The following is a 23137-nucleotide window of genomic DNA, read 5'->3' as shown; positions in this document are numbered from 1 at the left end:
ATCATGCATCGGGGCAGGCTGATGAAAGGGAAATGGGTGATAAAAACCCCCCAGCATTTTAGGGAAATTATGTCCAGTCTTCCATTTGCAAAGTGCTGCAGTTGCATCAGGGCAGAATCTTAATCATTGGTTAGCTGGTGAGGGTAGTGATGGTGTTGATGGTGGTGAAGGTGGTGAGGGTAGTTAGGCTGGTGAGGCTGGTGAGGGTAGTTAGGCTGGTGAAGCTGGTGAGGGTAGTTAGGCTGGCGAGGGTAGTTAGGCTGGTGAGGCTGGTGAGGGTAGTTAGGCTGGTGAGGGTAGTTAAGCTGGTGAGGGTAGTTAGGCTGGTGAGGCTGGTGAGGGTAGTTAGGCTGGTGAGGGTAGTTAGGCTGGTGAGGGTAGTTAGGCTGGTGAGGCTGGTGAGGGTAGTTAGGCTGGTGAGGGTAGTTAGGCTAGTGAGGGTAGTTAGGCTGTTGAGGGTAGTTAGGCTGGTGAGGGTAGTTAGGCTGGTGGGGGTAGTTAGGCTGGTGAAGCTGGTGAGGGTAGTTAGGCTGGTGAGGCTGGTGAGGGTAGTTAGGCTGGTGAGGGTAGTTAGGCTAGTGAGGGTAATTAGGCTGTTGAGGGTAGTTAGGCTGGTGAGGGTAGTTAGGCTGTTGAGGGTAGTTAGGCTGGTGAGGGTAGTTAGGCTGGTGAGGGTGGGAGGCTGGTGAGAGTAGTTCGGCTGGTGTGGGTGGTGACGGTAGAAGATGAGCAGGTCTGTCTTGGTGTGAGAGAGGAAGAGGAGAATGAGTGAGAGACACCCTGGTTGGTGAGGTGGGTGGCTGAGGAGGTTAGGAGAGAAAGAGAGAGAGAGAAAGGGAGAGAGAGAGAGGAGCAAGGGCGAGAGGGGAGTGGAATTTTATGAGATTATACGACTAGCATAAATCACTTCTACACTCCCGTTTTTCTCTCCTTCATTCATTCACTTCCCCCTCTCTCTCTCTCTCTCTCTCTCTCTCTCTCTCTGTGTGTCCTCCCTATCTCTTCTCTCTATCTCTCTCTCTTCATTTGCTCTCTCCGTGAATATTCCTCATCCTTCCCAACTTTTATTTGTATCTCCTCCTCCTCACTTTATGTGATGCACCCCTACTTCTTCTCCTCACAATCCCTCTCTCTCTCTATCCCCCTCTCACCCTCCCTCCCTCTCCATATATCCATCCCTCTCTCCACCCCTCTATCTTCAGCACCTTCTCCATCTTTCTTTCTCTCTTTCTCTCCTCTCCACCCATCGGTTCCCTCCTCTGTGGTTTGTTTACATGCTATCTTTATTGATTGTGTTTTTGTTGCTAACCGGGGATTTATCTTCTAGCTGTCTGAGGAGACTGTATTGGCAGAGCCCAGAAGAGATTGACTTGTCTCTCAGAGATTGGTCAGATATGGCCTGGCTGGCTGGCTAGCTGGCTGGCTCGGCAGTTTGAAATAAAAGACAAGACCATCTGGATGTGATGTTTAATATACACTTTATCAGACCTCTCTGTGACAACATTCTGGATTGACTGCTTCTTTATTACCAGTGTTTGTTTATTTTATTCGATTTTTCTTCCAAAACTAAAAGAAAAAACCTGAGATATGATGCTGCTGAGGCATTTCAGTAAAAAGATACATTTGAAGTAAAAAAGTAAAAAATTGCTCAACGGCAATGTCGAGTATTTTTCTTGAAATTGTACTGAATTAAAATTTTACTGTGAATTTTTCATTGACATGTACAGTACAGTATATATTTGTGTTGTTCTTACAGAATGTCTGGCCACCTGTCTGTCAATCTGTCTTTCCGTCTGTCTGTCTGTGACTGGTGCCGTGCAGGCATCGAAGAATGACGGACTGGAGGGAGGCCACATTTCTGAGAGTGCCTATTGAATTGATAAATGCCCTCCTTGTCTGATCTGTTTTAATTGAAGGTCGTTTGTTAATTCATTTGAATAGCCTAACAGCCGTTGGTTCCGCTCCAAAGATCTTGGTTTGAGTGATCTCATTCTTCGCTGTGCTGAGCTGAGCTGACTTCAAGTCAGTGTAAACCGGGTTCAGTGAGGCATGGGCCTCTGCTCTTTGCCCGTATTAAAATAGCGTCTCGGAGTTGGACTGCTGATTTAGGAACGTGTCCCCCCTGGAATTTAGATAATATATTCATCATGACATAAAAGGCCAAACTGATCTTATATCAGTGCTCCTACTCTGAGACTCTGTGGATATGAGCCACGGTCTGCTCTATGCTCCTATCATGTGACCATTAAGAACCCTTGAAAGAGACAAAGGGACAATGTTACATTTGTCATAGAAAAGAATGTAAGGGATTATCAACACATTTAAAGCTAGCGTATGATGATGAGCTGTGTGCTCTAAAGTATATGGCTTTGAATCTATAGGTTTCTGTGGAGGTCAGAGTTCAGGTAGGCCTCCCTTCTTCGCTAACTGCACCTATGTAGGTATAACGGTACAGGTATATATATATCTTTTTTTTTGTGAGTCAGGGTTGGGGTTGTTTCCATTTCAATTCCAGTCAATTTAGAAAGTAAACCAAAATTCCTAATTCCAAATGTTCCTAATTGAAAAGCATTAAAGATAATTGGAATTGGAATTTCAGTTCACTTCCTATATTGACTGGAATTTACATGGAATTGACCCCAACCCAGATATGAGTCATGAAGAGATGCGTTGGTCACATAAGGTTTTATTCCCAGTTTAGAGAGAGTGAGTCACTACTCACTACTAAGCTAGGTGATTCTCTGTGGTCCTGTAATAGGACCTGGACATCACTACTAAGCTAGGTGATTCTCTGTGGTCCTGTAATAGGACCTGGACATCACTACTAAGCTAGGTGATTCTCTGTGGTCCTGTAATAGGACCTGGACATCACTACTATGCTAGGTGATTCTCTGTGGTCCTGTAATAGGACCTGGACATCACTACTAAGCTAGGTGATTCTCTGTGGTCCTGTAATAGGACCTGGACATCACTACTAAGCTAGGTGATTCTCTGTGGTCCTGTAATAGGACCTGGACATCACTACTAAGCTAGGTGATTCTCTGTGGTCCTGTAATAAGACCAGGACATCACTACTAAGCTAGGTGATTCTCTGTGGTCCTGTAATAGGACCTGGACATCACTACTAAGCTAGGTGATTCTCTGTGGTCCTGTAATAGGACCAGGACATCACTACTAAGCTAGGTGATTCTCTGTGGTCCTGTAATAGGACCTGGACATCACTACAAAGCTAGGTGATTGTCTATGGCCCTGTAATAGGACCAGGACATCACTACTAAGATAGGTGATTCTCTGTGGTCCTGTAATAGGACCAGGACATCACTACTAAGCTAGGTGATTCTCTGTGGTCCTGTAATAGGACCTGGACATCACTACTAAGCAAGGTGATTCTCTGTGGTCGTGTAATAGGACCTGGACATCACTACTAAGCTAGGTGATTCTCTGTGGTCCTGTAATAGGACCTGGACATCACTACTAAGCTAGGTGATTTTCTGTAGTCCTGTAATAGGACCAGGACATCACTACTAAGCTAGGTGATTCTCTGTGGTCCTGTAATAGGACCAGGACATCACTACTAAGCTAGGTGATTCTCTGTGGTCCTGTAATAGGACCTGGACATCACTACTAAGCAAGGTGATTCTCTGTGGTCCTGTAATAGGACCTGGACATCACTAATAAGCTAGGTGATTCTCTGTGGTCCTGTAATAGGACCTGGACATCACTACTAAGCTAGGTGATTCTCTGTGGTCCTGTAATAGGACCAGGACATCACTACTAAGCTAGGTGATTCTCTGTGGTCCTGTAATAGGACCAGGACATCACTACTAAGCTAGGTGATTCTCTGTGGTCCTGTAATAGGACATGGACATCACTACTAAGCTAGGTGATTCTCTGTGGTCCTGTAATAGGACCTGGACATCACTACTAATCTAGGTGATTCTCTGTGGTCCTGTAATAGGACCTGGACATCACTACTAAGCTAGGTGATTCTCTGTGGTCCTGTAATAGGACCTGGACATCACTACTAAGCTAGGTGATTCTCTGTGGTCCTGTAATAGGACCTGGACATCACTACTAAGCTAGGTGATTCTCTGTGGTCCTGTAATAAGACCAGGACATCACTACTAAGCTAGGTGATTCTCTGTGGTCCTGTAATAGGACCTGGACATCACTACTAAGCTAGGTGATTCTCTGTGGTCCTGTAATAGGACCAGGACATCACTACTAAGCTAGGTGATTCTCTGTGGTCCTGTAATAGGACCTGGACATCACTACTAAGCTAGGAGATTCTCCGTGGTCCTGTAATAGGACCTGGACATCACTACTAAGCTAGGTGATTCTCCGTGGTCCTGTAATAGGACCTGGACATCACTACTAAGCTAGGTGATTGTCCGTGGTCCTGTAATAGGACCAGGACATCACTACTAAGCTAGGTGATTCTCAGTGGTCCTGTAATAGGACCAGGACATCACTACTAAGCTAGGTGATTCTCTGTGGTCCTGTAATAGGACCTGGACATCACTACTAAGCTAGGTGATTCTCTGTGGCCCTGTAATAGGACCTGGACATCACTACTAAGCTAGGTGATTCTCTGTGGTCCTGTAATAGGACCTGGAAATCACTACTAATCTAGGTGATTCTCTGTGGTCCTGTAATAGGACCTGGACATCACTACTAAGCTAGGTGATTCTCTGTGATCCTGTAATAGGACCAGGACATCACTACTAAGCTAGTTGATTCTCTGTGGTCCTGTAATAGGACCTGGACATCACTACTAATCTAGGTGATTCTCTGTGGTCCTGTAATAGGACCAGGACATCACTACTAAGCTAGGTGATTCTCTGTGGTCCTGTAATAGGACCTGGACATCACTACTAAGCAAGGTGATTCTCTGTGGTCGTGTAATAGGACCTGGACATCACTACTAAGCTAGGTGATTCTCTGTGGTCCTGTAATAGGACCAGGACATCACTACTAAGCTAGGTGATTCTCTGTGGTCCTGTAATAGGACCAGGACATCACTACTAAGCTAGGTGATTCTCTGTGGTCCTGTAATAGGACATGGACATCACTACTAAGCTAGGTGATTCTCTGTGGTCCTGTAATAGTACCTGGACATCACTACTAATCTAGGTGATTCTCTGTGGTCCTGTAATAGGACCTGGACATCACTACTAAGCTAGGTGATTCTCTGTGGTCCTGTAATAGGACCTGGACATCACTACTAAGCTAGGTGATTCTCTGTTTTCCTGTAATAGGACCTGGACATCACTACTAAGCTAGGTGATTCTCTGTGGTCCTGTAATAAGACCAGGACATCACTACTAAGCTAGGTGATTCTCTGTGGTCCTGTAATAGGACCTGGACATCACTACTAAGCTAGGTGATTCTCTGTGGTCCTGTAATAGGACCAGGACATCACTACTAAGCTAGGTGATTCTCTGTGGTCCTGTAATAGGACCTGGACATCACTAATAAGCTAGGTGATTCTCTGTGGTCCTGTAATAGGACCTGGACATCACTACTAAGCTAGGTGATTCTCTGTGGTCCTGTAATAGGACCAGGACATCACTACTAAGCTAGGTGATTCTCTGTGGTCCTGTAATAGGACCAGGACATCACTACTAAGCTAGGTGATTCTCTGTGGTCCTGTAATAGGACCTGGACATCACTACTAAGCAAGGTGATTCTCTGTGGTCGTGTAATAGGACCTGGACATCACTACTAAGCTAGGTGATTCTCTGTGGTCCTGTAATAGGACCAGGACATCACTACTAAGCTAGGTGATTCTCTGTGGTCCTGTAATAGGACCAGGACATCACTACTAAGCTAGGTGATTCTCTGTGGTCCTGTAATAGGACATGGACATCACTACTAAGCTAGGTGATTCTCTGTGGTCCTGTAATAGTACCTGGACATCACTACTAATCTAGGTGATTCTCTGTGGTCCTGTAATAGGACCTGGACATCACTACTAAGCTAGGTGATTCTCTGTGGTCCTGTAATAGGACCTGGACATCACTACTAAGCTAGGTGATTCTCTGTTTTCCTGTAATAGGACCTGGACATCACTACTAAGCTAGGTGATTCTCTGTGGTCCTGTAATAAGACCAGGACATCACTACTAAGCTAGGTGATTCTCTGTGGTCCTGTAATAGGACCTGGACATCACTACTAAGCTAGGTGATTCTCTGTGGTCCTGTAATAGGACCAGGACATCACTACTAAGCTAGGTGATTCTCTGTGGTCCTGTAATAGGACCTGGACATCACTAATAAGCTAGGTGATTCTCTGTGGTCCTGTAATAGGACCTGGACATCACTACTAAGCTAGGTGATTCTCTGTGGTCCTGTAATAGGACCAGGACATCACTACTAAGCTAGGTGATTCTCTGTGGTCCTGTAATAGGACCAGGACATCACTACTAAGCTAGGTGATTCTCTGTGGTCCTGTAATAGGACCTGGACATCACTACTAAGCAAGGTGATTCTCTGTGGTCGTGTAATAGGACCTCGACATCACTACTAAGCTAGGTGATTCTCTGTGGTCCTGTAATAGGACCAGGACATCACTACTAAGCTAGGTGATTCTCTGTGGTCCTGTAATAGGACCAGGACATCACTACTAAGCTAGGTGATTCTCTGTGGTCCTGTAATAGGACATGGACATCACTACTAAGCTAGGTGATTCTCTGTGGTCCTGTAATAGTACCTGGACATCACTACTAATCTAGGTGATTCTCTGTGGTCCTGTAATAGGACCTGGACATCACTACTAAGCTAGGTGATTCTCTGTGGTCCTGTAATAGGACCTGGACATCACTACTAAGCTAGGTGATTCTCTGTTTTCCTGTAATAGGACCTTGACATCACTACTAAGCTAGGTGATTCTCTGTGGTCCTGTAATAAGACCAGGACATCACTACTAAGCTAGGTGATTCTCTGTGGTCCTGTAATAGGACCTGGACATCACTACTAAGCTAGGTGATTCTCTGTGGTCCTGCATTAGGACCAGGACATCACTACTAAGCTAGGTGATTCTCTGTGGTCCTGTAATAGGACCTGGACATCACTACTAAGCTAGGAGATTCTCTGTGGTCCTGTAATAGGACCTGGACATCACTACTAAGCTAGGTGATTCTCTGTGGTCCTGTAATAGGACCTGGACATCACTACTAAGCTAGGTGATTGTCCGTGGTCCTGTAATTGGACCAGGACATCACTACTAAGCTAGGTGATTCTCCGTGGTCCTGTAATAGGACCAGGACATAACTACTAAGCTAGGTGATTCTCTGTGGTCCTGTAATAGGACCAGGACATCACTACTAAGCTAGGTGATTCTCTGTGGTCCTGTAATAGGACCAGGACATCACTACTAAGCTAGGTGATTCTCTGTGGTCCTGTAATAGGACATGGACATCACTACTAAGCTAGGTGATTCTCTGTGGTCCTGTAATAGGACCTGGACATCACTACTAAGCTAGGTGATTGTCCGTGGTCCTGTAATAGGACCAGGACATCACTACTAAGCTAGGTGATTCTCCGTGGTCCTGTAATAGGACCAGGACATCACTACTAAGCTAGGTGATTCTCCGTGGTCCTGTAATAGGACCTGGACATCACTACTAAGCTAGGTGATTCTCCGTGGCCCTGTAATAGGACCTGGACATCACTACTAAGCTAGGTGATTCTCTGTGGTCCTGTAATAGGACCTGGACATCACTACTAAGCTAGGTGATTCTCTGTGGTCCTGTAATAGGACCTGTACATCACTACTAAGCTAGGTGATTCTCTGTGATCCTGTAATAGGACCAGGACATCACTACTAAGCTAGTTGATTCTCTGTGGTCCTGTAATAGGACCTGGACATCACTACTAATCTAGGTGATTCTCTGTGGTCCTGTAATAGGACCAGGACATCACTACTAAGCTAGGTGATTCTCTGTGGTCCTGTAATAGGACCTGGACATCACTACTAAGCAAGGTGATTCTCTGTGGTCGTGTAATAGGACCTGGACATCACTACTAAGCTAGGTGATTCTCTGTGGTCCTGTAATAGGACCTGGACATCACTACTAAGCTAGGTGATTCTCTGTGGTCCTGTAATAGGACCTGGACATCACTTCTAAGCTAGGTGATTCTCTGTGGTCCTGTAATAGGACATGGACATCACTACTAAGCTAGGTAATTCTCTGTGGTCCTGTAAAAGGACCTGGACATCACTACTAAGCTAGGTGATTCTCTGTGGTCCTGTAATAGGACCTGGACATCACTACTAAGCTAGGTGATTCTCTGTGGTCCTGTAATATGACCTGGACATCACTACTAAGCTAGATGATTCTCTGTGGTCCTGTAATAGGACCTGGACATCACTACTAAGCTAGGTGATTCTCTGTGGTCCTGTAATAGGACCTGGACATCACTACTATGCTAGGTGATTCTCTGTGGTCCTGTAATAGGACCTGGACATCACTACTAAGCTAGGTGATTCTCTGTGGTCCTGTAATAGGACCTGGACATCACTACTAAGCTAGGTGATTCTCTGTGGTCCTGTAATAGGACCTGGACATCACTACTAAGCTAGGTGATTCTCTGTGGTCCTGTAATAGGACCTGGACATCACTACTAAGCTAGGTGATTCTCTGTGGTCCTGTAATAGGACCTGGACATCACTACTAAGCTAGGTGATTCTCTGTGGTCCTGTAATAGGACCTGGACATCACTACTAAGCAAGGTGATTCTCTGTGGTCGTGTAATAGGACCTGGACATCACTACTAAGCTAGGTGATTCTCTGTGGTCCTGTAATAGGACCAGGACATCACTACTAAGCTAGGTGATTCTCTGTGGTCCTGTAATAGGACCAGGACATCACTACTAAGCTAGGTGATTCTCTGTGGTCCTGTAATAGGACCAGGACATCACTACTAAGCTAGGTGATTCTCTGTGGTCCTGTAATAGGACCTGGACATCACTACTAAGCAAGGTGATTCTCTGTGGTCGTGTAATAGGACCTGGACATCACTGCTAAGCTAGGTGATTCTCTGTGGTCCTGTAATAGGACCTGGACATCACTACTAAGCTAGGTGATTCTCTGTGGTCCTGTAATAGGACCTGGACATCACTTCTAAGCTAGGTGATTCTCTGTGGTCCTGTAATAGGACATGGACATCACTACTAAGCTAGGTGATTCTCTGTGGTCCTGTAAAAGGACCTGGACATCACTACTAAGCTAGGTGATTCTCTGTGGTCCTGTAATAGGACCTGGACATCACTACTAAGCTAGGTGATTCTCTGTGGTCCTGTAATATGACCTGGACATCACTACTAAGCTAGATGATTCTCTGTGGTCCTGTAATAGGACCTGGACATCACTACTAAGCTAGGTGATTCTCTGTGGTCCTGTAATAGGACCTGGACATCACTACTATGCTAGGTGATTCTCTGTGGTCCTGTAATAGGACCTGGACATCACTACTAAGCTAGGTGATTCTCTGTGGTCCTGTAATAGGACCTGGACATCACTACTAAGCTAGGTGATTCTCTGTGGTCCTGTAATAGGACCTGGACATCACTACTAAGCTAGGTGATTCTCTGTGGTCCTGTAATAGGACCAGGACATCACTACTAAGCTAGGTGATTCTCTGTGGTCCTGTAATAGGACCAGGACATCACTACTAAGCTAGGTGATTCTCTGTGGTCCTGTAATAGGACATGGACATCACTACTAAGCTAGGTGATTCTCTGTGGTCCTGTAATAGTACCTGGACATCACTACTAATCTAGGTGATTCTCTGTGGTCCTGTAATAGGACCTGGACATCACTACTAAGCTAGGTGATTCTCTGTGGTCCTGTAATAAGACCAGGACATCACTACTAAGCTAGGTGATTCTCTGTGGTCCTGTAATAGGACCTGGACATCACTACTAAGCTAGGTGATTCTCTGTGGTCCTGTAATAGGACCAGGACATCACTACTAAGCTAGGTGATTCTCTGTGGTCCTGTAATAGGACCTGGACATCACTACTAAGCTAGGAGATTCTCTGTGGTCCTGTAATAGGACCTGGACATCACTACTAAGCTAGGTGATTCTCTGTGGTCCTGTAATAGGACCTGGACATCACTACTAAGCTAGGTGATTGTCCGTGGTCCTGTAATAGGACCAGGACATCACTACTAAGCTAGGTGATTCTCCGTGGTCCTGTAATAGGACCAGGACATCACTACTAAGCTAGGTGATTCTCCGTGGTCCTGTAATAGGACCTGGACATCACTACTAAGCTAGGTGATTCTCCGTGGCCCTGTAATAGGACCTGGACATCACTACTAAGCTAGGTGATTCTCTGTGGTCCTGTAATAGGACATGGACATCACTACTAAGCTAGGTGATTCTCTGTGGTCCTGTAATAGGACCTGGACATCACTACTAAGCTAGGTGATTCTCTGTGATCCTGTAATAGGACCAGGACATCACTACTAAGCTAGTTGGTTCTCTGTGGTCCTGTAATAGGACCTGGACATCACTACTAATCTAGGTGATTCTCTGTGGTCCTGTAATAGGACCAGGACATCACTACTAAGCTAGGTGATTCTCTGTGGTCCTGTAATAGGACCTGGACATCACTACTAAGCAAGGTGATTCTCTGTGGTCGTGTAATAGGACCTGGACATCACTACTAAGCTAGGTGATTCTCTGTGGTCCTGTAATAGGACCTGGACATCACTACTAAGCTAGGTGATTCTCTGTGGTCCTGTAATAGGACCTGGACATCACTTCTAAGCTAGGTGATTCTCTGTGGTCCTGTAATAGGACATGGACATCACTACTAAGCTAGGTGATTCTCTGTGGTCCTGTAAAAGGACCTGGACATCACTACTAAGCTAGGTGATTCTCTGTGGTCCTGTAATAGGACCTGGACATCACTACTAAGCTAGGTGATTCTCTGTGGTCCTGTAATATGACCTGGACATCACTACTAAGCTAGATGATTCTCTGTGGTCCTGTAATAGGACCTGGACATCACTACTAAGCTAGGTGATTCTCTGTGGTCCTGTAATAGGACCTGGACATCACTACTATGCTAGGTGATTCTCTGTGGTCCTGTAATAGGACCTGGACATCACTACTAAGCTAGGTGATTCTCTGTGGTCCTGTAATAGGACCTGGACATCACTACTAAGCTAGGTGATTCTCTGTGGTCCTGTAATAGGACCTGGACATCACTACTAAGCTAGGTGATTCTCTGTGGTCCTGTAATAGGACCTGGACATCACTACTAAGCTAGGTGATTCTCTGTGGTCCTGTAATAGGACCTGGACATCACTACTAAGCTAGGTGATTCTCTGTGGTCCTGTAATAGGACCTGGACATCACTACTAAGCAAGGTGATTCTCTGTGGTCGTGTAATAGGACCTGGACATCACTACTAAGCTAGGTGATTCTCTGTGGTCCTGTAATAGGACCAGGACATCACTACTAAGCTAGGTGATTCTCTGTGGTCCTGTAATAGGACCAGGACATCACTACTAAGCTAGGTGATTCTCTGTGGTCCTGTAATAGGACATGGACATCACTACTAAGCTAGGTGATTCTCTGTGGTCCTGTAATAGTACCTGGACATCACTACTAATCTAGGTGATTCTCTGTGGTCCTGTAATAGGACCTGGACATCACTACTAAGCTAGGTGATTCTCTGTGGTCCTGTAATAAGACCAGGACATCACTACTAAGCTAGGTGATTCTCTGTGGTCCTGTAATAGGACCTGGACATCACTACTAAGCTAGGTGATTCTCTGTGGTCCTGTAATAGGACCAGGACATCACTACTAAGCTAGGTGATTCTCTGTGGTCCTGTAATAGGACCTGGACATCACTACTAAGCTAGGAGATTCTCTGTGGTCCTGTAATAGGACCTGGACATCACTACTAAGCTAGGTGATTCTCTGTGGTCCTGTAATAGGACCTGGACATCACTACTAAGCTAGGTGATTGTCCGTGGTCCTGTAATAGGACCAGGACATCACTTCTAAGCTAGGTGATTCTCTGTGGTCCTGTAATAGGACATGGACATCACTACTAAGCTAGGTAATTCTCTGTGGTCCTGTAAAAGGACCTGGACATCACTACTAAGCTAGGTGATTCTCTGTGGTCCTGTAATAGGACCTGGACATCACTACTAAGCTAGGTGATTCTCTGTGGTCCTGTAATATGACCTGGACATCACTACTAAGCTAGATGATTCTCTGTGGTCCTGTAATAGGACCTGGACATCACTACTAAGCTAGGTGATTCTCTGTGGTCCTGTAATAGGACCTGGACATCACTACTATGCTAGGTGATTCTCTGTGGTCCTGTAATAGGACCTGGACATCACTACTAAGCTAGGTGATTCTCTGTGGTCCTGTAATAGGACCAGGACATCACTACTAAGCTAGGTGATTCTCTGTGGTCCTGTAATAGGACCTGGACATCACTACTAAGCTAGGTGATTCTCTGTGGTCCTGTAATAGGACCTGGACATCACTACTAAGCTAGGTGATTCTCTGTGGTCCTGTAATAGGACCTGGACATCACTACTAAGCTAGGTGATTCTCTGTGGTCCTGTAATAGGACCTGGACATCACTACTAAGCTAGGTGATTCTCTGTGGTCCTGTAATAGGACCTGGACATCACTACTAAGCTAGGTGATTCTCTGTGGTCCTGTAATAGGACCAGGACATCACTACTAAGCTAGGTGATTCTCTGTGGTCCTGTAATAGGACCTGGACATCACTACTAAGCTAGGTGATTCTCTGTGGTCCTGTAATAGGACCAGGACATCACTACTAAGCTAGGTGATTCTCTGTGGTCCTGTAATAGGACCTGGACATCACTACTAAGCAAGGTGATTCTCTGTGGTCGTGTAATAGGACCTGGACATCACTGCTAAGCTAGGTGATTCTCTGTGGTCCTGTAATAGGACCTGGACATCACTACTAAGCTAGGTGATTCTCTGTGGTCCTGTAATAGGACCTGGACATCACTTCTAAGCTAGGTGATTCTCTGTGGTCCTGTAATAGGACATGGACATCACTACTAAGCTAGGTGATTCTCTGTGGTCCTGTAAAAGGACCTGGACATCACTACTAAGCTAGGTGATTCTCTGTGGTCCTGTAATAGGACCTGGACATCACTACTAAGCTAGGTGATTCTCTGTGGTCCTGTAATATGACCTGGACATCACTACTAAGCTAGATGATTCTCTGTGGTCCTGTAATAGGACCTGGACATCACTACTAAGCTAGGTGATTCTCTGTGGTCCTGTAATAGGACCTGGACATCACTACTATGCTAGGTGATTCTCTGTGGTCCTGTAATAGGACCTGGACATCACTACTAAGCTAGGTGATTCTCTGTGGTCCTGTAATAGGACCTGGACATCACTACTAAGCTAGGTGATTCTCTGTGGTCCTGTAATAGGACCTGGACATCACTACTAAGCTAGGTGATTCTCTGTGGTCCTGTAATAGGACCAGGACATCACTACTAAGCTAGGTGATTCTCTGTGGTCCTGTAATAGGACCAGGACATCACTACTAAGCTAGGTGATTCTCTGTGGTCCTGTAATAGGACATGGACATCACTACTAAGCTAGGTGATTCTCTGTGGTCCTGTAATAGTACCTGGACATCACTACTAATCTAGGTGATTCTCTGTGGTCCTGTAATAGGACCTGGACATCACTACTAAGCTAGGTGATTCTCTGTGGTCCTGTAATAAGACCAGGACATCACTACTAAGCTAGGTGATTCTCTGTGGTCCTGTAATAGGACCTGGACATCACTACTAAGCTAGGTGATTCTCTGTGGTCCTGTAATAGGACCAGGACATCACTACTAAGCTAGGTGATTCTCTGTGGTCCTGTAATAGGACCTGGACATCACTACTAAGCTAGGAGATTCTCTGTGGTCCTGTAATAGGACCTGGACATCACTACTAAGCTAGGTGATTCTCTGTGGTCCTGTAATAGGACCTGGACATCACTACTAAGCTAGGTGATTGTCCGTGGTCCTGTAATAGGACCAGGACATCACTACTAAGCTAGGTGATTCTCCGTGGTCCTGTAATAGGACCAGGACATCACTACTAAGCTAGGTGATTCTCCGTGGTCCTGTAATAGGACCTGGACATCACTACTAAGCTAGGTGATTCTCCGTGGCCCTGTAATAGGACCTGGACATCACTACTAAGCTAGGTGATTCTCTGTGGTCCTGTAATAGGACATGGACATCACTACTAAGCTAGGTGATTCTCTGTGGTCCTGTAATAGGACCTGGACATCACTACTAAGCTAGGTGATTCTCTGTGATCCTGTAATAGGACCAGGACATCACTACTAAGCTAGTTGGTTCTCTGTGGTCCTGTAATAGGACCTGGACATCACTACTAATCTAGGTGATTCTCTGTGGTCCTGTAATAGGACCAGGACATCACTACTAAGCTAGGTGATTCTCTGTGGTCCTGTAATAGGACCTGGACATCACTACTAAGCAAGGTGATTCTCTGTGGTCGTGTAATAGGACCTGGACATCACTACTAAGCTAGGTGATTCTCTGTGGTCCTGTAATAGGACCTGGACATCACTACTAAGCTAGGTGATTCTCTGTGGTCCTGTAATAGGACCTGGACATCACTTCTAAGCTAGGTGATTCTCTGTGGTCCTGTAATAGGACATGGACATCACTACTAAGCTAGGTGATTCTCTGTGGTCCTGTAAAAGGACCTGGACATCACTACTAAGCTAGGTGATTCTCTGTGGTCCTGTAATAGGACCTGGACATCACTACTAAGCTAGGTGATTCTCTGTGGTCCTGTAATATGACCTGGACATCACTACTAAGCTAGATGATTCTCTGTGGTCCTGTAATAGGACCTGGACATCACTACTAAGCTAGGTGATTCTCTGTGGTCCTGTAATAGGACCTGGACATCACTACTATGCTAGGTGATTCTCTGTGGTCCTGTAATAGGACCTGGACATCACTACTAAGCTAGGTGATTCTCTGTGGTCCTGTAATAGGACCTGGACATCACTACTAAGCTAGGTGATTCTCTGTGGTCCTGTAATAGGACCTGGACATCACTACTAAGCTAGGTGATTCTCTGTGGTCCTGTAATAGGACCTGGACATCACTACTAAGCTAGGTGATTCTCTGTGGTCCTGTAATAGGACCTGGACATCACTACTAAGCTAGGTGATTCTCTGTGGTCCTGTAATAGGACCTGGACATCACTACTAAGCAAGGTGATTCTCTGTGGTCGTGTAATAGGACCTGGACATCACTACTAAGCTAGGTGATTCTCTGTGGTCCTGTAATAGGACCAGGACATCACTACTAAGCTAGGTGATTCTCTGTGGTCCTGTAATAGGACCAGGACATCACTACTAAGCTAGGTGATTCTCTGTGGTCCTGTAATAGGACATGGACATCACTACTAAGCTAGGTGATTCTCTGTGGTCCTGTAATAGTACCTGGACATCACTACTAATCTAGGTGATTCTCTGTGGTCCTGTAATAGGACCTGGACATCACTACTAAGCTAGGTGATTCTCTGTGGTCCTGTAATAAGACCAGGACATCACTACTAAGCTAGGTGATTCTCTGTGGTCCTGTAATAGGACCTGGACATCACTACTAAGCTAGGTGATTCTCTGTGGTCCTGTAATAGGACCAGGACATCACTACTAAGCTAGGTGATTCTCTGTGGTCCTGTAATAGGACCTGGACATCACTACTAAGCTAGGAGATTCTCTGTGGTCCTGTAATAGGACCTGGACATCACTACTAAGCTAGGTGATTCTCTGTGGTCCTGTAATAGGACCTGGACATCACTACTAAGCTAGGTGATTGTCCGTGGTCCTGTAATAGGACCAGGACATCACTACTAAGCTAGGTGATTCTCCGTGGTCCTGTAATAGGACCAGGACATCACTACTAAGCTAGGTGATTCTCCGTGGTCCTGTAATAGGACCTGGACATCACTACTAAGCTAGGTGATTCTCCGTGGCCCTGTAATAGGACCTGGACATCACTACTAAGCTAGGTGATTCTCTGTGGTCCTGTAATAGGACATGGACATCACTACTAAGCTAGGTGATTCTCTGTGGTCCTGTAATAGGACCTGGACATCACTACTAAGCTAGGTGATTCTCTGTGATCCTGTAATAGGACCAGGACATCACTACTAAGCTAGTTGGTTCTCTGTGGTCCTGTAATAGGACCTGGACATCACTACTAAGCTAGGTGATTCTCTGTGGTCCTGTAATAGGACCAGGACATCACTACTAAGCTAGGTGATTCTCTGTGGTCCTGTAATAGGACCTGGACATCACTACTAAGCAAGGTGATTCTCTGTGGTCGTGTAATAGGACCTGGACATCACTACTAAGCTAGGTGATTCTCTGTGGTCCTGTAATAGGACCTGGACATCACTACTAAGCTAGGTGATTCTCTGTGGTCCTGTAATAGGACCTGGACATCACTACTAAGCTAGGTGATTCTCTGTGGTCCTGTAATAGGACATGGACATCACTACTAAGCTAGGTGATTCTCTGTGGTCCTGTAAAAGGACCTGGACATCACTACTAAGCTAGGTGATTCTCTGTGGTCCTGTAATAGGACCTGGACATCACTACTAAGCTAGGTGATTCTCTGTGGTCCTGTAATATGACCTGGACATCACTACTAAGCTAGATGATTCTCTGTGGTCCTGTAATAGGACCTGGACATCACTACTAAGCTAGGTGATTCTCTGTGGTCCTGTAATAGGACCTGGACATCACTACTATGCTAGGTGATTCTCTGTGGTCCTGTAATAGGACCTGGACATCACTACTAAGCTAGGTGATTCTCTGTGGTCCTGTAATAGGACCTGGACATCACTACTAAGCTAGGTGATTCTCTGTGGTCCTGTAATAGGACCTGGACATCACTACTAAGCTAGGTGATTCTCTGTGGTCCTGTAATAGGACCTGGACATCACTACTAAGCTAGGTGATTCTCTGTGGTCCTGTAATAGGACCTGGACATCACTACTAAGCTAGGTGATTCTCTGTGGTCCTGTAATAGGACCTGAACATCACTACTAAGCTAGGTGATTCTCTGTGGTCCTGTAATAAGACCAGGACATCACTACTAAGCTAGGTGATTCTCTGTGGTCCTGTAATAGGACCTGGACATGACTACTAAGCTAGGTGATTCTCTGTGGTCCTGTAATAGGACCAGGACATCACTACTAAGCTAGGTGATTCTCTGTGGTCCTGTAATAGGACCTGGACATCACTACAAAGCTAGGTGATTGTCTGTGGTCCTGTAATAGGACCAGGACATCACTACTAAGCTAGTTGTTTCTCTGTGGTCCTGTAATAGGACCAGGACATCACTACTAAGCTAGGTGATTCTCTGTGGTCCTGTAATAGGACCTGGACATCACTACTAAGCAAGGTGATTCTCTGTGGTCGTGTAATAGGACCTGGACATCACTACTAAGCTAGGTGATTCTCTGTGGTCCTGTAATAGGACCTGGACATCACTACTAAGCTAGGTGATTCTCTGTGGTCCTGTAATAGGACATGGACATCACTACTAAGCTAGGTGATTCTCTTTGGTCCTGTAATAGGACCTGGACATCACTACTAAGCTAGGTGATTCTCTGTGGTCCTGTAATAGGACCTGGACATCACTACTAAGCTAGGTGATTCTCTGTGGTCCTGTAATAGGACCTGGACATCACTACTAAGCTAGGTGATTCTCTGTGGTCCTGTAATAGGACCTGGACATCACTACTAAGCTAGGTGATTCTCTGTGGTCCTGTAATAGGACCAGGACATCACTACTAAGCTAGGTGATTCTCTGTGGTCCTGTAATAGGACATGGACATCACTACTAAGCTAGGTGATTCTCTGTGGTCCTGTAATAGGACCTGGACATCACTACTAAGCTAGGTGATTGTCCGTGGTCCTGTAATAGGACCAGGACATCACTACTAAGCTAGGTGATTCTCCGTGGTCCTGTAATAGGACCAGGACATCACTACTAAGCTAGGTGATTCTCCGTGGTCCTGTAATAGGACCTGGACATCACTACTAAGCTAGGTGATTCTCCGTGGCCCTGTAATAGGACCTGGACATCACTACTAAGCTAGGTGATTCTCTGTGGTCCTGTAATAGGACCTGGACATCACTACTAAGCTAGGTGATTCTCTGTGGTCCTGTAATAGGACCTGGACATCACTACTAAGCTAGGTGATTCTCTGTGATCCTGTAATAGGACCAGGACATCACTACTAAGCTAGTTGATTCTCTGTGGTCCTGTAATAGGACCTGGACATCACTACTAATCTAGGTGATTCTCTGTGGTCCTGTAATAGGACCAGGACATCACTACTAAGCTAGGTGATTCTCTGTGGTCCTGTAATAGGACCTGGACATCACTACTAAGCAAGGTGATTCTCTGTGGTCGTGTAATAGGACCTGGACATCACTACTAAGCTAGGTGATTCTCTGTGGTCCTGTAATAGGACCTGGACATCACTACTAAGCTAGGTGATTCTCTGTGGTCCTGTAATAGGACCTGGACATCACTTCTAAGCTAGGTGTTTCTCTGTGGTCCTGTAATAGGACATGGACATCACTACTAAGCTAGGTGATTCTCTGTGGTCCTGTAAAAGGACCTGGACATCACTACTAAGCTAGGTGATTCTCTGTGGTCCTGTAATAGGACCTGGACATCACTACTAAGCTAGGTGATTCTCTGTGGTCCTGTAATATGACCTGGACATCACTACTAAGCTAGATGATTCTCTGTGGTCCTGTAATAGGACCAGGACATCACTACTAAGCTTGGTGATTCTCTGTGGTCCTGTAATAGGACCTGGACATCACTACTATGCTAGGTGATTCTCTGTGGTCCTGTAATAGGACCTGGACATCACTACTAAGCTAGGTGATTCTCTGTGGTCCTGTAATAGGACCTGGACATCACTACTAAGCTAGGTGATTCTCTGTGGTCCTGTAATAGGACCTGGACATCACTACTAAGCTAGGTGATTCTCTGTGGTCCTGTAATAGGACCTGGACATCACTACTAAGCTAGGTGATTCTCTGTGGTCCTGTAATAGGACCTGGACATCACTACTAAGCTAGGTGATTCTCTGTGATCCTGTAATAGGACCAGGACATCACTACTAAGCTAGTTGGTTCTCTGTGGTCCTGTAATAGGACCTGGACATCACTACTAATCTAGGTGATTCTCTGTGGTCCTGTAATAGGACCAGGACATCACTACTAAGCTAGGTGATTCTCTGTGGTCCTGTAATAGGACCTGGACATCACTACTAAGCAAGGTGATTCTCTGTGGTCGTGTAATAGGACCTGGACATCACTACTAAGCTAGGTGATTCTCTGTGGTCCTGTAATAGGACCTGGACATCACTACTAAGCTAGGTGATTCTCTGTGGTCCTGTAATAGGACCTGGACATCACTTCTAAGCTAGGTGATTCTCTGTGGTCCTGTAATAGGACATGGACATCACTACTAAGCTAGGTGATTCTCTGTGGTCCTGTAAAAGGACCTGGACATCACTACTAAGCTAGGTGATTCTCTGTGGTCCTGTAATAGGACCTGGACATCACTACTAAGCTAGGTGATTCTCTGTGGTCCTGTAATATGACCTGGACATCACTACTAAGCTAGATGATTCTCTGTGGTCCTGTAATAGGACCTGGACATCACTACTAAGCTAGGTGATTCTCTGTGGTCCTGTAATAGGACCTGGACATCACTACTATGCTAGGTGATTCTCTGTGGTCCTGTAATAGGACCTGGACATCACTACTAAGCTAGGTGATTCTCTGTGGTCCTGTAATAGGACCTGGACATCACTACTAAGCTAGGTGATTCTCTGTGGTCCTGTAATAGGACCTGGACATCACTACTAAGCTAGGTGATTCTCTGTGGTCCTGTAATAGGACCTGGACATCACTACTAAGCTAGGTGATTCTCTGTGGTCCTGTAATAGGACCTGGACATCACTACTAAGCTAGGTGATTCTCTGTGGTCCTGTAATAGGACCTGGACATCACTACTAAGCAAGGTGATTCTCTGTGGTCGTGTAATAGGACCTGGACATCACTACTAAGCTAGGTGATTCTCTGTGGTCCTGTAATAGGACCAGGACATCACTACTAAGCTAGGTGATTCTCTGTGGTCCTGTAATAGGACCAGGACATCACTACTAAGCTAGGTGATTCTCTGTGGTCCTGTAATAGGACATGGACATCACTACTAAGCTAGGTGATTCTCTGTGGTCCTGTAATAGTACCTGGACATCACTACTAATCTAGGTGATTCTCTGTGGTCCTGTAATAGGACCTGGACATCACTACTAAGCTAGGTGATTCTCTGTGGTCCTGTAATAAGACCAGGACATCACTACTAAGCTAGGTGATTCTCTGTGGTCCTGTAATAGGACCTGGACATCACTACTAAGCTAGGTGATTCTCTGTGGTCCTGTAATAGGACCAGGACATCACTACTAAGCTAGGTGATTCTCTGTGGTCCTGTAATAGGACCTGGACATCACTACTAAGCTAGGAGATTCTCTGTGGTCCTGTAATAGGACCTGGACATCACTACTAAGCTAGGTGATTCTCTGTGGTCCTGTAATAGGACCTGGACATCACTACTATGCTAGGTGATTCTCTGTGGTCCTGTAATAGGACCTGGACATCACTACTAAGCTAGGTGATTCTCTGTGGTCCTGTAATAGGACCTGGACATCACTACTAAGCTAGGTGATTCTCTGTGGTCCTGTAATAGGACCTGGACATCACTACTAAGCTAGGTGATTCTCTGTGGTCCTGTAATAGGACCTGGACATCACTACTAAGCTAGGTGATTCTCTGTGGTCCTGTAATAGGACCTGCACATCACTACTAAGCTAGGTGATTCTCTGTGGTCCTGTAATAGGACCTGGACATCACTACTAAGCTAGGTGATTCTCTGTGGTCCTGTAATAAGACCAGGACATCACTACTAAGCTAGGTGATTCTCTGTGGTCCTGTAATAGGACCTGGACATGACTACTAAGCTAGGTGATTCTCTGTGGTCCTGTAATAGGACCAGGACATCACTACTAAGCTAGGTGATTCTCTGTGGTCCTGTAATAGGACCTGGACATCACTACAAAGCTAGGTGATTGTCTGTGGTCCTGTAATAGGATCAGGACATCACTACTAAGCTAGTTGTTTCTCTGTGGTCCTGTAATAGGACCAGGACATCACTACTAAGCTAGGTGATTCTCTGTGGTCCTGTAATAGGACCTGGACATCACTACTAAGCAAGGTGATTCTCTGTGGTCCTGTAATAGGACCTGGACATCACTACTAAGCAAGGTGATTCTCTGTGGTCCTGTAATAGGACCTGGACATCACTACTAAGCAAGGTGATTCTCTGTGGTCGTGTAATAGGACCTGGACATCACTACTAAGCTAGGTGATTCTCTGTGGTCCTGTAATAGGACCTGGACATCACTACTAAGCTAGGTGATTCTCTGTGGTCCTGTAATAGGACATGGACATCACTACTAAGCTAGGTGATTCTCTTTGGTCCTGTAATAGGACCTGGACATCACTACTAAGCTAGGTGATTCTCTGTGGTCCTGTAATAGGACCTGGACATCACTACTAAGCTAGGTGATTCTCTGTGGTCCTGTAATAGGACCTGGACATCACTACTAAGCTAGGTGATTCTCTGTGGTCCTGTAATAGGACCTGGACATCACTACTAAGCTAGGTGATTCTCTGTGGTCCTGTAATAGGACCTGGACATCACTACTAAGCTAGGTGATTCTCTGTGGTCCTGTAATAGGACCAGGACATCACTACTAAGCTAGGTGATTCTCTGTGGTCCTGTAATATGACCTGGACATCACTACAAAGCTAGGTGATTGTCTGTGGCCCTGTAATAGGACCAGGACATCACTACTAAGCTAGGTGATTCTCTGTGGTCCTGTAATAGGACCAGGACATCACTACTAAGCTAGGTGATTCTCTGTGGTCCTGTAATAGGACCTGGACATCACTACGAAGCAAGGTTATTCTCTGTGGTCGTGTAATAGGACCTGGACATCACTACTAAGCTAGGTGATTCTCTGTGGTCCTGTAATAGGACCTGGACATCACTACTAAGCTAGGTGATTTTCTGTGGTCCTGTAATAGGACCAGGACATCACTACTAAGCTAGGTGATTCTCTGTGGTCCTGTAATAGGACCTGGACATCACTACTAAGCAAGGTGATTCTCTGTGGTCCTGTAATAGGACCTGGACATCACTAATAAGCTAGGTGATTCTCTGTGGTCCTGTAATAGGACCTGGACATCACTAATAATCTAGGTGATTCTCTGTGGTCCTGTAATAGGACCTGGACATCACTACTAAGCTAGGTGATTCTCTGTGGTCCTGTAAAAGGACCTGGACATCAATACTAAGCTAGGTGATTCTCTGTGGTCCTGTAATAGGACCTGGACATCACTACTAAGCTAGGTGATTCTCTGTGGTCCTGTAATAGGACCTGGACATCACTACTAAGCTAGGTGATTCTCTGTGGTCCTGTAATAGGACCTGGACATCACTACTAAGCTAGGTGATTCTCTGTGGTCCTGTAATAAGACCAGGATATCACTACTAAGCTAGGTGATTCTCTGTGGTCCTGTAATAGGACCTGGACATCACTACTAAGCTAGGTGATTCTCTGTGGTCCTGTAATAGGACCAGGACATCTGTACTAAGCTAGGTGATTCTCTGTGGTCCTGTAATAGGACCTGGACATCACTACTAAGCTAGGAGATTCTCCGTGGTCCTGTAATAGGACCTGGACATCACTACTAAGCTAGGTGATTCTCCGTGGTCCTGTAATAGGACCTGGACATCACTACTGAGCTAGGTGATTGTCCGTGGTCCTGTAATAGGACCAGGACATCACTACTAAGCTAGGTGATTCTCCGTGGTCCTGTAATAGTACCAGGACATCACTACTAAGCTAGGTGATTCTCTGTGGTCCTGTAATAGGACCTGGACATCACTACTAAGCTAGGTGA

Source organism: Salmo salar, chromosome 15 (genome assembly GCF_965601325.2).
Source record: "Salmo salar chromosome 15, fSalSal1, whole genome shotgun sequence".
In the NCBI taxonomy this organism is placed as follows: domain Eukaryota; kingdom Metazoa; phylum Chordata; class Actinopteri; order Salmoniformes; family Salmonidae; genus Salmo; species Salmo salar.
Note: the sequence above shows the minus strand (reverse complement) of the source record.